At 37.0% G+C, this 13,261-nt stretch overlaps 1 protein-coding gene across 1 annotated transcript in view; it reads left to right on the forward strand.

The window, feature by feature from the left end:
- Positions 1 to 13,261, forward strand: part of LOC150089496 (dynein beta chain, ciliary-like) — a 1,205,440-nt gene that overhangs the window by 347,636 nt on the left and 844,543 nt on the right.

The following is a 13,261-nucleotide window of genomic DNA, read 5'->3' on the forward strand; positions in this document are numbered from 1 at the left end:
CACCTCACAGGTGCTGACTCTCCAGGCATTGCAATTTGCAGAACTTAAGCCTTTCTTCATAAGGGCATCCCTTTGTTCCCCTCACCAATCTTGTTGCCTGTCTTTGTACTCGTTCTAGCAACTCTACATCCTTCCTAAAATGAGGCCTCCAGACCTGTACACAGTGCTCTAGGTATGGCCTGACTCTTGCCTTGTATAACAGGATAATACTTTAGTTTAATTTGAACTTAGATAGAGATTTTGTAGGTTATTACTAGTATCGGTAAGGGTATCTAATCCACGTGTTGGACAAGTTTTGCAGCTCCCGCAAAAGCAAAGTTTTTAATTATAATTAGCTGGTTTATCTAAATTTAATTGTTAGATTAAATTATTTTCTATAAGTAGCTTATAGACCTAGTCAAGCTCTGTGGTTAATTTTGAATTTAGATAGTGCGATTTTGAAAATAATTAATACCTCGTGTCCGTAGGTTTACCGATCATAACTTGCCCCCATTCTTATGCAATACGTGTACCCCAAACTAGATAGCACAAGGTTTAACGAAAAACTAGGTAGCGAATATAGTAGTATCAATTAATCAGTAAAATCTACTAATCTTATTAAATTTCATTGTCAATTAAATTGTGTTTTTTAACTAAATACATATAACGACCTAGTTTTTTCAAACGTAACATTATAAATTAATACATATGACTTGACAGGAGACAAGAAAGTCATGTAACGTAAATCGGAGATGGGGGATTTTAATTCCCCAGAGATTGACTGGAATTTGTTTGTTGGTCACTCACACACTAGTAAGGCTTTTGAGGATTTATTGGATGATTGTTTTCTACAGCAGCATTTTCGGGAGACAACTAGAGGGAGTAATATCTGATCTGATCTCTTGATCTGATTATCAGTAGTGATTCTTCATGCATTAAGAATCTGCAGATAAAGGAAATACTAGGCGGCAGTGATCACAGTGTGCTGAAGTGGGATTTACTCAAAGAGGTAATTACCACAAGGGGTAAAGGGAAGGGTTTTTGCTTTCGTAAAGGTGACTATGGTGGTCTGAGACAGTATTTAAATTCTATATGGTGGGACCAACTGATGATGTTACTAACAGCAAATTCAAAGTGGGAAGCATTGAAATAAATAATTTTGGAAGCTACTAGGCTTTTCATACCCACTAAGAAATATTGTTCAAAATTTAGGCCTAAATGGATATCAGATGAACTGATTAGACATGTGGCATAGAAGAAAATGCATGGAATACATATAAATTAACAGGTGACATAGAAGCCTGTGATAGATATAAGCTGGTCTATAACCAAATCACAAAGGAGGTTAGGCAGACTAAGAGAAATTTTTGGCAAAGGATGCAAAGAAAAACAGCAAAGAGTTCTTTACTTATGTAAACTCTAGAAGGAAGGAGGATGAATCAGATTGGTCCACTTGATGTCGATGGTTCAACTGTTGATGATCCTGCTCAGGTAGCTAACAAACTAAATGAATATTTTGCATCTACCTTAACACACGAGGAGTTATTCAGGAAGGGGAATGCCAGAGGTGTATTAAACTCTGGCAGTAAGCTAGATAATCTTGTAATAACTGAGAGGAAAGTGGAGGAGAAATTGTTGAAGATAAGCATAAGAAAAGCACTTGGGGTGGATGGAATCTATCCAGTTATATTGCAGGAGGCAGCAGAGGAAGTAAGCAAAGCATTGCCCATAATTATGAGAGCTTCCTTGGACTCAGAGGAGGTACCCATGGATTCGAGATGTGCAAATGTGACCCCAATTCACAAAGGAGGATCAAAGGTAGACGCAGGTAATTACAGACCTGTTAGCTAAACTTCTGCTCCAGGGAAATTAATGGAGGCACTGGTTAAAGAACCATTGCAGGATCATCGAGACAAGCCTTCAGTTATAGCTCAGACACAGCATGGTTTTGTTAAGGGGAAGTCTTGCCTGACCAATTTGATTGGATACTATGATGCAGTCACAAAAGAACTGGATGCAGGGAATAACTTTGATATTACATACTTGGATCTTAGAAAGGCTTTTGATACTGTTGCACATGGAAGACTACTGCACAAATTGGAGCAGTGTGGGATTGGAGGCAAAATGCTGCTGTGGATAAAGGGATGGTTGAGTTGGAGAAGACAGAGAGTGGTAATCAATCGACACTGCTCTTCGTGGACTATTGTTATTAGTGGGTCCCCCAGGGTTCAGTGTTGTGTCCATTGTTGTTTTCTGTATTCATTAATGACATTGATGATGGTATATCAGGCTAAATGTCCAAGTTTGCAGATGATACAAGGTCGGCAGGGTTGTTAATGACACAAATGACGGTAAGCTGCTCCTGCTGCAACAGGATCTAGAAAAGTGATCAGATGGACTGAGAGTTGGAAACTGGCTTAACATTGACAAATGTAAAGTACTGCATATGAGAAGCAGTAACCCCAGAGTAACATATCAACTGTGTGGTACTACACTGACAGTGGTAGAGAGTGAAAAGGAATTGGGGTAATTGTGCAGGCAGATATGAAGTTTTCTGAGCAGTACAGGTGGTCTTCAAGAGTAGCTCATGGTGTCTTGTCAATGATATACAGGAATTTTTCTAGCAGGGATAAGGAGGTGATTATCCTCTTGATTAAGGCAATGGTCAGGCCACATCTTGAGTACTGTATACAGATCTAGAGGCCTCATTTTAAGAAGGATATAGAGCTGTTGGAGCGAGTATAGAGAAGGGCAACAAGATTAGTGAATGGAACTTACGAAGTAAGGCTTAAGTTTTGCAAATTACAGGCACCTGCAAGATGATCTGATTGAGGTGTATAAAGCCTTGAATGGTTTGAGCATGCTCAGTGCTGATGGGATTCTTCCTCATGCTCAGGATAATCACCTGAGAGGGTATAAATTCAAATTGAGGAAAGACAGTTGTAGGATAGATATGTGGAAGTTTGCCTTTAGCCAGCATATGGTTGATTGCTGGAAAAAACTTCCATCTGTCGTTGTAGAAGTTGATAGCTTAAACAGATTCAAGGCAGAACTAGACAAACATTTGGAGCGAGAATGGGTGAAATGAGAAGGGTGTGTGTGTGTGTTTTTCTGGCTGATGCTATATAAGCTTGCTTTCTTGGATCATGTTCCCTTGCTAATGCTAAAGCTAATCACATCCCTGTCCCTGCTAGCAGAATTCCTATATATCATTGACAAAACTCCATGGCCTGCCCTGTCACCCATCTGTACTGCTCAGCAAACTTCATATTTGATTGCACAATTACCCCAGTTCTTTTTCACTTTCCACTTCCCTGAGTGTAGTATCACACAGTTGGTAGGTTTCTCTCCGGTTATTGCTACCCATATGTAGTACTTTGAATTTGTCAATCTTAAACTTCAGTTACCACTTCTCAGCCCATTTGCCCAACTTATCTAGATCCAGTTGGAGTAGCATCTGTCGTTAACAACCCTGCCAGCCTTTGTATCATCTGCAAACTTGGACATTAAACCTGATGTACCTTCATAATATCATTGATAAATATACAAAACAACAATGGGCCCAACACCGAACCCTGGGGAACTCCACGAATAACATTTGTCCACGAATGGAGTTGTTGTTGTTTTTGGTTTTTAGGAGCATTAGCAACTAAGGCCATATTGCTCCGGGATATGCGGTGGTCATTCCCTGACCTTTTCGCATCTTCCGTATTTGGCGGTGATGGGCGCGATCCCCGGTCTAATCAAGAAGCATGTGATACACACTACTGGTCCTTCCCACCTGGCTACGGAGGCGCCCCCCCAAGAATGGAGTGTCCATTGATTACCACTCTCTGTTGTCTCCCACTCAACCATGCCTTTATCCATTGTAGCAACTTACCCTTAATGCCATTCTTCTCCAATTTGTACAGCAGTCTTCCATGTGCAACGGTATAAAAATCTTTCCTGAAATCCAAGTATATAATATCAAAATTATTTTTGGCATTCAGTTCCTTTGTGACCACATCATAGTATCCAATCAAATTGGTTATTCAAGACCTCCCTTTAACAAACCTATGCTGTGTATTATTAATTATTACTGCAGTCTTTTCTAGATGATCCTGCAATGCTTTCTTAACCTTTTAGAAAGGTTAGAAAGCTTCCCATTTAGAATTAACCAATGATTCCATTATTTTCCCCAGAACAGAAGCTAAACTAATGGGTCTATGGTTACTTGTGTCACCTTTTGAACCCCCTTTGTGAATTGGTGATACATTTGCACACCTCCAGTTCATGGGGACCTCCCCTCAGGTCCAAGGGAGCTCTCACAATTATGGCTACGAGTTTGCTTACTTCCTTTGCTGCCTCCTTTAATATAACTGGATATATCCTGTCCACCCCAGGTGCATTCCTTATGTTTAACTTCAACAATTTGTCCTCCACTTTGCTCTCAGTTATTACAAAATCACTTAGCTCCATGTTAGAGTTTGATAAAGTTCTGACACTCCGCTTATTGAATAACTCCTCATGTGTGAATGTAGAAGCAAACTACTCATTCAGTTCATCAGGTACCTGAGCATGATCATCAATAGTCAACCCATCTATGTTAAATGATCCAATCTGATTCATCCCTTTACTTATAGAGTTTACATAATTAAAGGACTCTTTGCTGTTTTTTTTTGCATCCTTTGCCAAGGATTTCTTGTAATCTGCCTTTGCCTGCCTAACGTTCTTTGTGACTTGATTTCAGACTAGTTTATATCTGCCATAGGCTTCTGTGTCACCTGATACTTTATATGCATCTCATAAATTTTTCTTCTCTGCCACGAGCCTCATTAGTTCATCTGACATCCATTTAAGCCTAAACATTGAACAGTATTTCTTAATTGGATTGAAAAGCCTAGTAACCTCAAAATAAAGTCCTTGAAAGCTTCCCATTTAGAATTCAACGTTGGTAACATCATCAGTTGATCCCACTGTACAGAATTTAAAAACTCTCTGAGACCCCTGTAGTGACCTTTACGAAAGCAAAAGCCCTTCCCTTTTGCCTTGATGGTAATTATATCTTTAAGTAATTCCCACATCAGTACATTGTGATCACTGTCACCCAGTGTTTCCTTTATCTGCAAATTCTTAATGCATAAATAATCACTGCTGCTAATCAGATCAAGAATATTACTCTCTCTGGTTGCCTCTTGAATATGTTGCTGTAGAAAACAGTCATCCAATAAATCCACAAAAGTCTTGCTAGTGTGTGAGTGACCAACCCACAAGTTCCAGTCAATATCTGGAAAGTTAAAATTCCCCATTGAAACATATGTAATATTTACACTTAAAATATAAAGAGTAAAAACTGATAAAACTAATTGAATAGCATTAGTAAAGGTAAATGATGTAAGAAAGCAAGCTTATATAGCATCAGCCAAAAAAAAAAAAAAAAAAAAACCCTTCTTATTTCACCCATCCATTCACTCCAAATGCTTGTCTAGTTCTGCCTTGAACCTATTTAGGTTTTTGGCCTCCACTATGATAGATGGAAGTTTTTTCCAACTATCAAGCACCCGCTGGCTAAAGGCAAATTTCTGCACATCTATTCTACAATTTTCTTTCCTCAATTCGAATTTATATCCCCTCAGGTGAGTAATCTGAGCAAGAGGAAGAATCCCATTAGCATTGAGCTTGCTTCAGCTATTCAAGGCCTTATACACCTCAATTAGATCACCTCACAGGTGCCTAGTCTCCAGAAACTACAATTTGCAGAACTTAAACCTTTCTTGGTAACACCAACCCTTCCCCCCTAACTAATCTTGTTGTCCTTCTCTGTACTTGTTCCGGCAGCTCTACATCCTTCCTAAAATATGGCCTTTAGGCCTGCATACAGTACTCAAGGTTTGGCCTGACCATTACCTTATACAAGGGGCAATTACCCCCTTATCCCTGCTAGCAAAATTCCTGTATATCATTGACAAGACTCTATGAGCTGTTTTTGCAGCCTGTCTGCACTGCTCAGAAAACTTCATATCTGATTGCACAGTTACCCCCAAGTCTGTTTCATTATCCACTACCTTGAGTTTACTACCACCCAGTTGATACGTTACTGTGGGGTTTCTGCTACCCACATCACTTCACTTCAGTTTCCACCTCTCACCCCATCTGCTCAACTTTTCCCAGTTCCTGTTGCAGGCTCCGAGTGCCAAGCTATAGGGACCAAATGATTTTTCTTAAGAGAAATTAAAGTGATCCTTTCAAGTGATTTTGTTCTGTTTCATTTCTAGCTGCTTTCTTATACTCAGTTCATTATAAGTGGTTCTGTACTTAGCAGATTTTAAGTTAGAACCCAGGAAGGAAAATTACCTTTCTTTTTTTAGGATAGTTATTCATTTTCTCATTTAGAAACTAATTCTCCAGCCGCTTGGTCACTAGGTGGCACCGCTCCTGCCTCCCCATGGTGCGATCTTTGATCCATTGATCGCACCATAGATCGCTCCTGCCTCCCCATGGTGCGATCTATGGATCAAACTGATCATAATCGGCAACAAGATGATCCTAATCCATTTACTTCCAAGAGACAAAAGAAAGATGTGACCCAATCCATTTCTCCACTCTTTATACTTTTCCTCTTCCTAATAGACCTGCCTGTTAGTAAACTTTCTCCCTTTGTAAAACAAAGGTGCTTAGAACATATAGCCGGACCACCGAAAATTGTTTGCCTTTTAAAATTTCTGATGGAAACGACAAATCACCGACATTCAGAGCTTCTTAAAATCACAGCTTTTGGCGGGATTCCCATCAAAGTCATTCCACATACCACTTTAGATACCTCAAAAGGGATTATTGTGGAATGGGACCTCCTAAACAGCTCTGAAGAAGAAATTGTACAAGAGTTATGAAACCAGAATGCCGTACATGCCAAAAGAATCCTTATTAAAAAGGATGGAAATCTGAACGAACCCATGCCATCATACTTACTTTCAATGCTCCTATTCTACCAACATCAGTCAAAGCAAGATACCTGAATTGTCAAGTAAAGCCATACATCCCCAATCTCATAAGATTCTTCAAGTGTCAAAAGTATGGCCATTCCCAAATAGTATGCAGAGGACAAGCTATTTGTGCCACTTTTGGCTCAAAAAGACCATAATGATAAAAAATGCCATATACAGTGCCCTTGCTGTCCAAACTGCAAAGCAGACCACCCTGCCTATTCCAGAGACTGAGGTTTAGTAAAACTGAATCACATACCAAGAAGCAAAAAAGCAGATACCATTACTCCCAGCAGTAAGAACATACACAGCAGCTGCAACGGCAGTACAGAAAAAAGTAACTGCATCACAAACTGACATCTCAATAGCACATTGGGCATGTACTCTGCTCTTACAAACAAAACCAAAAACTGACCAAGCAATAAATACACCCATTACAACAAGCAGTGCAAATTCTACCAAACCTGTAGAAATGAATTAGTTGCATCTTTTTATGCTGCCAGACCTATCTTTTATCTGTGATCAATATGATCGAATCCAAATGATATCATAAAATAGGATAATATTCTGTATTTAGTGTATTAGCAGTGACAAATGAAGCAAGTTTATATAGAATTAGCAAAAAAAAAAAAAAAAAAAAAAAAACCATCTTTCGTACATCACTTGTCTAACCCCCCTCAACTTGTCTATTTCTTTAAATTTATTGAAACTACCTCACTGTCATAACATGAAATGGAAGTTTCTTCAAACAATCAACTACATGATGGACGAAAGCACTTTTAGTATTGGTATTAGTAATGACAAATGTGTAAAAAAAGCAAGCTTATTACAGCATCACCCAAAAAACCCCCCTCCCATTTCACCTAACCATTCCTTCCAATAGTTTGCCTAATCCATCCTTTAATTTATTTAAGCTATCAAATTTCATAACAACAGATGGAAGTTTGTTCCAGAAATCAACCACCCAGTGGTTTAATGGAAACTTCTGCAACTAGGCTTCCTCAGTTTAAATTTATGTCACCTTATGTGCATAGTCTGAGCAACAGGAAGAATGCCATCCTGCATTCTTCCTGTCTGCTTCAATGAGATTGCCTTGCAGGTACGTAATTTTCAGATGCTGCAGTTTGCAGAACTGAAGCCTTTCTTCTTAAGAGCATCCTTTTGTGCCCCTCACCAATCTCATTGCCCTTCTGTACCTATTTCAGCAGATGCATTATGACCTTGCTGCCCTTGTGCCATAAAGCCTACAAACAACCTATTCCAGCAGCTCTATATCATTCCTAAAATGAGATCTACAGACCAAGATATGTCTCAAGATATGACCTGACCATTGCCTTATACAGTAGAATAATCACTTCCTTATCCCTGGTAGCAAAATTTGTGTATATCATTGACAAAACCTGCTCTCCTAGGCCTGTGTACTGCTCAGAGAACTTCTTATCTGACTGCACAGTTACCTCCCCTTGTTTTTTTTTTTTTTTCATTTTACTACCCTGAGTGTAGCACCACACTCTTGGTATGTTACTCTGAAGTTACTGCTAATTAGTGTTTCCATGTGAGAATTCCTTCCTGGCATTTCTTGGGAAATTTATATGTTTTTCCGAATCCTGAGAAAAATCAGTCGAGAAATTGGGAAAACGGGGAAAAAGTATTATAATTCTCCTGCAAGAATTAAAGCTTAAAAATCAACGTAGAGACATTACTGGTTCGAAGGAATCCACTAATGTCAAGTTGAAGGCAAGAGCAGGAAATGCTGACACGCAGAGTTGAGGGTTGCGGTAAATGTTTTTGGAAACCGAGACAGGAACACATAGGGAAGAAGCAGTCATGGTCTAATCAGTCAGTCTTGCTTGTAACTGTTGCCATGTTATAAATGTGTATTCGTGAGCCTGTCTGCTGCTAACAGTGAGTCATTCTTGCAAATAAAATAAATATTAATTAGTTTATATGCATAATATACTTTATACAAATCCTGAGTAGTGTTTCAAGAAATAATAAGTTTTGAAGCAAAATAAGTCCTTAAATTGGCAATTTTGACACGTGATTCTGTGTAGTGCTGTTAACCTTTCTAGGGAGATCTGAATGTTACATTATTCTAATACTAACCAGTTATGTTTGCTGTCATTTTCCAGTGTTTGAATATTTGCTTTAGGCTACAGTTCTTTGTAAATACTACTAAACTTAATATTTTTTATTTATTAAACAATTTTTTTTTTTAGATATCCATAATAATGAGTATAGAGTATGAAGAATGTTGGAAGTACAATGGAATTAGTTATTTGGGATACATCAGGGACTAGTGCATTTTGGCCTGATTAAGCGGCTCCCCAATTATGCGAAGTTTCATATAAATAGTTAAAAATACAGTATCAATCATAATAATTGATTCTCTGTACGATCAAATCATGTTACGATGGACTCACCATAGTAAAGTATCATTCACTATACGGCATGCAGTATGCACCAGTCATTGTAATCACATTTGTGAATCTAATTTTAATTCTATTAAACAGCGATTCTAATAAGCAAAAATAGGAGGAATATTATCCACAGGCTATAAAAGTAAAAATATATTAAGCACAAATTTACACTTTATTACCTTACTAATTAAAAATTTAAATGATATGTAAAAATTGGAAGAATATTTTCCACAGGTTGCAAAATAAAAATAAATTTACTCTTATGGGCATGGCTTTAAACAGTAAAAAAGATAAGCAATCAATAACAATAACTGCGGCACACATAAATTGCAACTAACACAATATGTGCAAGTGAGATAAGGAGTAACAAGTTAAGAAGCTTAAAAAATAAGAATGAAGAGAAGATTCTGAAAAGTTGTTTTTTATATGATTGAAGATTTCATAGAAGGGGAAACACATTTCACCATAATAACCTAAAAACCCACGGAATTCCAGCTGCCGGTATTATCGCAAATTTAATAGGATCGAGTTTACTATCCATTTATAATAGATTGCACTAACAGAAAAGCCCAATAAACCAGAAACTGCTAATTGTTTTATGGTTGTGACCTTCAGAAATCCGACCAGACCACCTGGTAAGGACAGAGACAATTGTAGGGTAATCTCGAGTGCTACAATCTCCTGCCCCAATTAAATGGCATGTTTCCCCAATTAAGCGAAGAAAATCCTGGCTGTTTTCTCGATTTGGTTCTGTTCTTTAAGATTTGTCCCAAATAAATGACTGCCCTGATTAACCGGTGTCCCAAATAACCGGAATTCACTCTATTTTAAGAAAGATAAAGGAAATCAGTTCCGTTAAATCATTGCAGTATAAGGGATCATCGACTAGTAGACTTCATAGGCATCTCAAATATGGCACAAAAAGGACAAAAAACTCTGAAAATAATCCCAATAAGCCAATGCCTACTACTACTTAGAACCAATGCACAATTTTACAGTATGTCAAAAGACAAGAGTCACAAGATTTATAAAAACTGGTAAGCAAACTTGCAGCAGTAGATGGATTATCTATCAACACCATCTCAAAGAGTGAATTTATTAGGGCAAGTTTCTTAAGCAAAGGACTGCAGTTTCCAAAAAGTCTATCATCAGTTATGGCATTAATACATAACTATTACAGTAAAATAGAACTGTACATCAAGAAATTTGGTGCTTTCAAATGTGAAAATAAGAAAATGAGCATTTGCATAGACGAGTAGACCAGTTGTAGGAATCGAAGATACATGGATGTTCATGTATACTACAATGAGACGTCATTGAATCTTGGTTTAATAAGAGTTCATGGGAACTGTCTTGCAGAAAAAGAGTAATTTATACTTCAGGAATGATTAGAAACCTTTTAATTAAAACTTGAAGCAGATGTGGTTGCAACAACTAGTGATGGTGCAGCAGTTATGGAAAAATTTGGAAACTTATCACAGATTATTCAGCAGTTATGTTACAATCATACACTTCACCTTGCTGTAACAAAAGTGTTTTACATCAAAAAATTAAAAGATGAAGCATCAAAAACAAGTAGCAGCAAAAATAATTATGATGCAGATTCTGAATACAAAAAAGATGAAAGCAATGATTCTGATTCAGATAATGTAGCCAGAGCCGATTGGTATGATCTGCAAGATGATGTCTCTCCGGCAATTTTTAGTATAAGAAAAATTGTAAAACTGTTTAAATATTCTCCAGTGAGAAATTCTCTTTTGCAGCAGGAAATAATCAGTAGTGAAAAATTGGAACTGTAAACATTTTGGACTGTAAAACATGCTGGAACACATTAGAAAGAATGATTGAAAGATTTTTAAAGATCCTAAATCCAATTAAAATTGTTTTATCACAGCTGAAGCTCAGTCACTTATGGAAAGAGGAATATTATGAAATTGTGAGAAATATGTTAAATTGCTTAAAGCTTGTTTGATTAGCAGTTGAAGCATTAAGTAATCATGATGCAAATCTTCTAACAAGTGAAGGAATTTTTAAGTTTCTTTTTAGTAATTTGGAAAAACAGAAATCTGCTTTGAGCAGTATGCTTCTAAAAGAAATTAGAAATGAATTGCTTAAATGCAGGAATAAAGATCTAGTATCCCTCATTGGCAGGCCTAAAATTCTTCATAGCATCAACAAAAGAAAATTCAAGTTTTTTGGTCATATAGTAAGAAGGGAAAACTTTCTGTTGAAGAATATAATGGAAGGTAAAACCGAGGTGAAGAGGTGCAGAGGAAGACCTGCAACTAGGTGGAAGGATTGGATCAGTGAACTTCTGGGCATGACACTTTGCGATGCTGCTCGTATAGCACACAATCAATGCAGTTGGAGGAATTTGTTGATGGCCACAAAAACTCCTCACAGAGCAATGTGACTGGAAGAAGAATCCCTCATTAAATATTTAAGCAATGTTAGTTGTTTATATGAGGTGGAAAAGTATGAATTTTTTCCTTTGGCAAACAAGAATGAAATAGCTCAATTAGCAAAATGGAAAGACTTTTAAAAGAAAATGTGAATGTTGTTTTGGAATACTCTGACATGAAATCAAAAACTGACCTAAAATCTGAATTAGCAAAAGCAATATTGATGTCAATGGCAAAACCAAAATCAGAGCAAGCAGACAAAATGCTTGAAAGATCACAACTTTCATCATTAAAAAAGTAAATGAGCTTATATGAAAAATCACCCCAGGGGCTCACATCTGGTGAGTATGGGCTTGTTCACACCCAGGGTCCTGAGCTGGATATCATCATTCTTCTCTTTCTTGGTGGTTCCTTTCTACTTCTAACTCTCTCTCTCTCTCTCTCTCTCTCTCTCTCTCTCTCTCTCTCTCTCTCTCTCTCTCTCACAGGGTAATTTGGGAATTTTTTTGTTTGATGCAACATAAGCCTGAGGCTTCCTTGCACCATAGCACCATATAGCTAATAAATGTACCTTAATGCCAACTTGAAGATGCTTTTGGACGCACTCTTAACAATTCGACCAATGTCAACGCAAAATGAAAGAAATTTTTCTACATCTGAAATATTTGTCACGAAACAAAGATCACAACTATTGGATAGGGCAATTAATGCTTTGTGTGTTTTAAATTTCATTTTAAGAATGATAATTTTTTAAATATTAAATATTTCTGGTATTATCTTTCAATTTTTTTATGATTTTTATTTGGCATTTATTTTGTGTTAATGTTCCCTTCTTTTAATGTTTTTTATTATCAAAGGGCTATATCATGTAGCAATCATTTTTACATGCTATTGAAATATATAATCTTGTCACAAGATATTGGTTCATGATAATAATAAACCATGCATTTATTATTATATCGTTTTTTTTTTACAGAAAACCTCTGAAACTTTTAGTATAACCCTAGCACAGAAAAATGATTTACTGTTTATTATTATGGTCACTTATTATTTTTTAAAAACATGTAAATAAAATGATATGAAAAATACAGAATAACTCATGATTTCGGAAGTTCCCAAGAATTCCCGGGAATTCCAATTTCTTGTTCCTAAATTCTGAAGAATAATATCTGTTGGGAATCTGGAAACACTGCTGCTACCAATATGTAGTTTGCATTTCTCAAGGTTAAACTTCAACTGGCATTTCTCAGCCCATCTGACTAATATTCCTAGATCCTTTTTAGTAGCATACCATCATTATTATCATTTACCACCTTTGTATCATCCGCAAATTTAGACACTAAGCCTGATATGCCTTCATCAATATCATTAATAAATATAGAAAACAACAATGGACCTAACACTGAACCCTGAGGGACTCCACTAATAACATTAGTCCACGATGAGCAGTTTCCATTGGTTACCACTCTCTGTCTTCTCCCACTCAACAATCACTTTG

This window comes from Mastigoproctus giganteus, chromosome 2, assembly GCF_048544385.1.
Source record: "Mastigoproctus giganteus isolate SK-2022 chromosome 2, ASM4854438v1, whole genome shotgun sequence".
NCBI classification, from domain to species: domain Eukaryota; kingdom Metazoa; phylum Arthropoda; class Arachnida; order Uropygi; family Thelyphonidae; genus Mastigoproctus; species Mastigoproctus giganteus.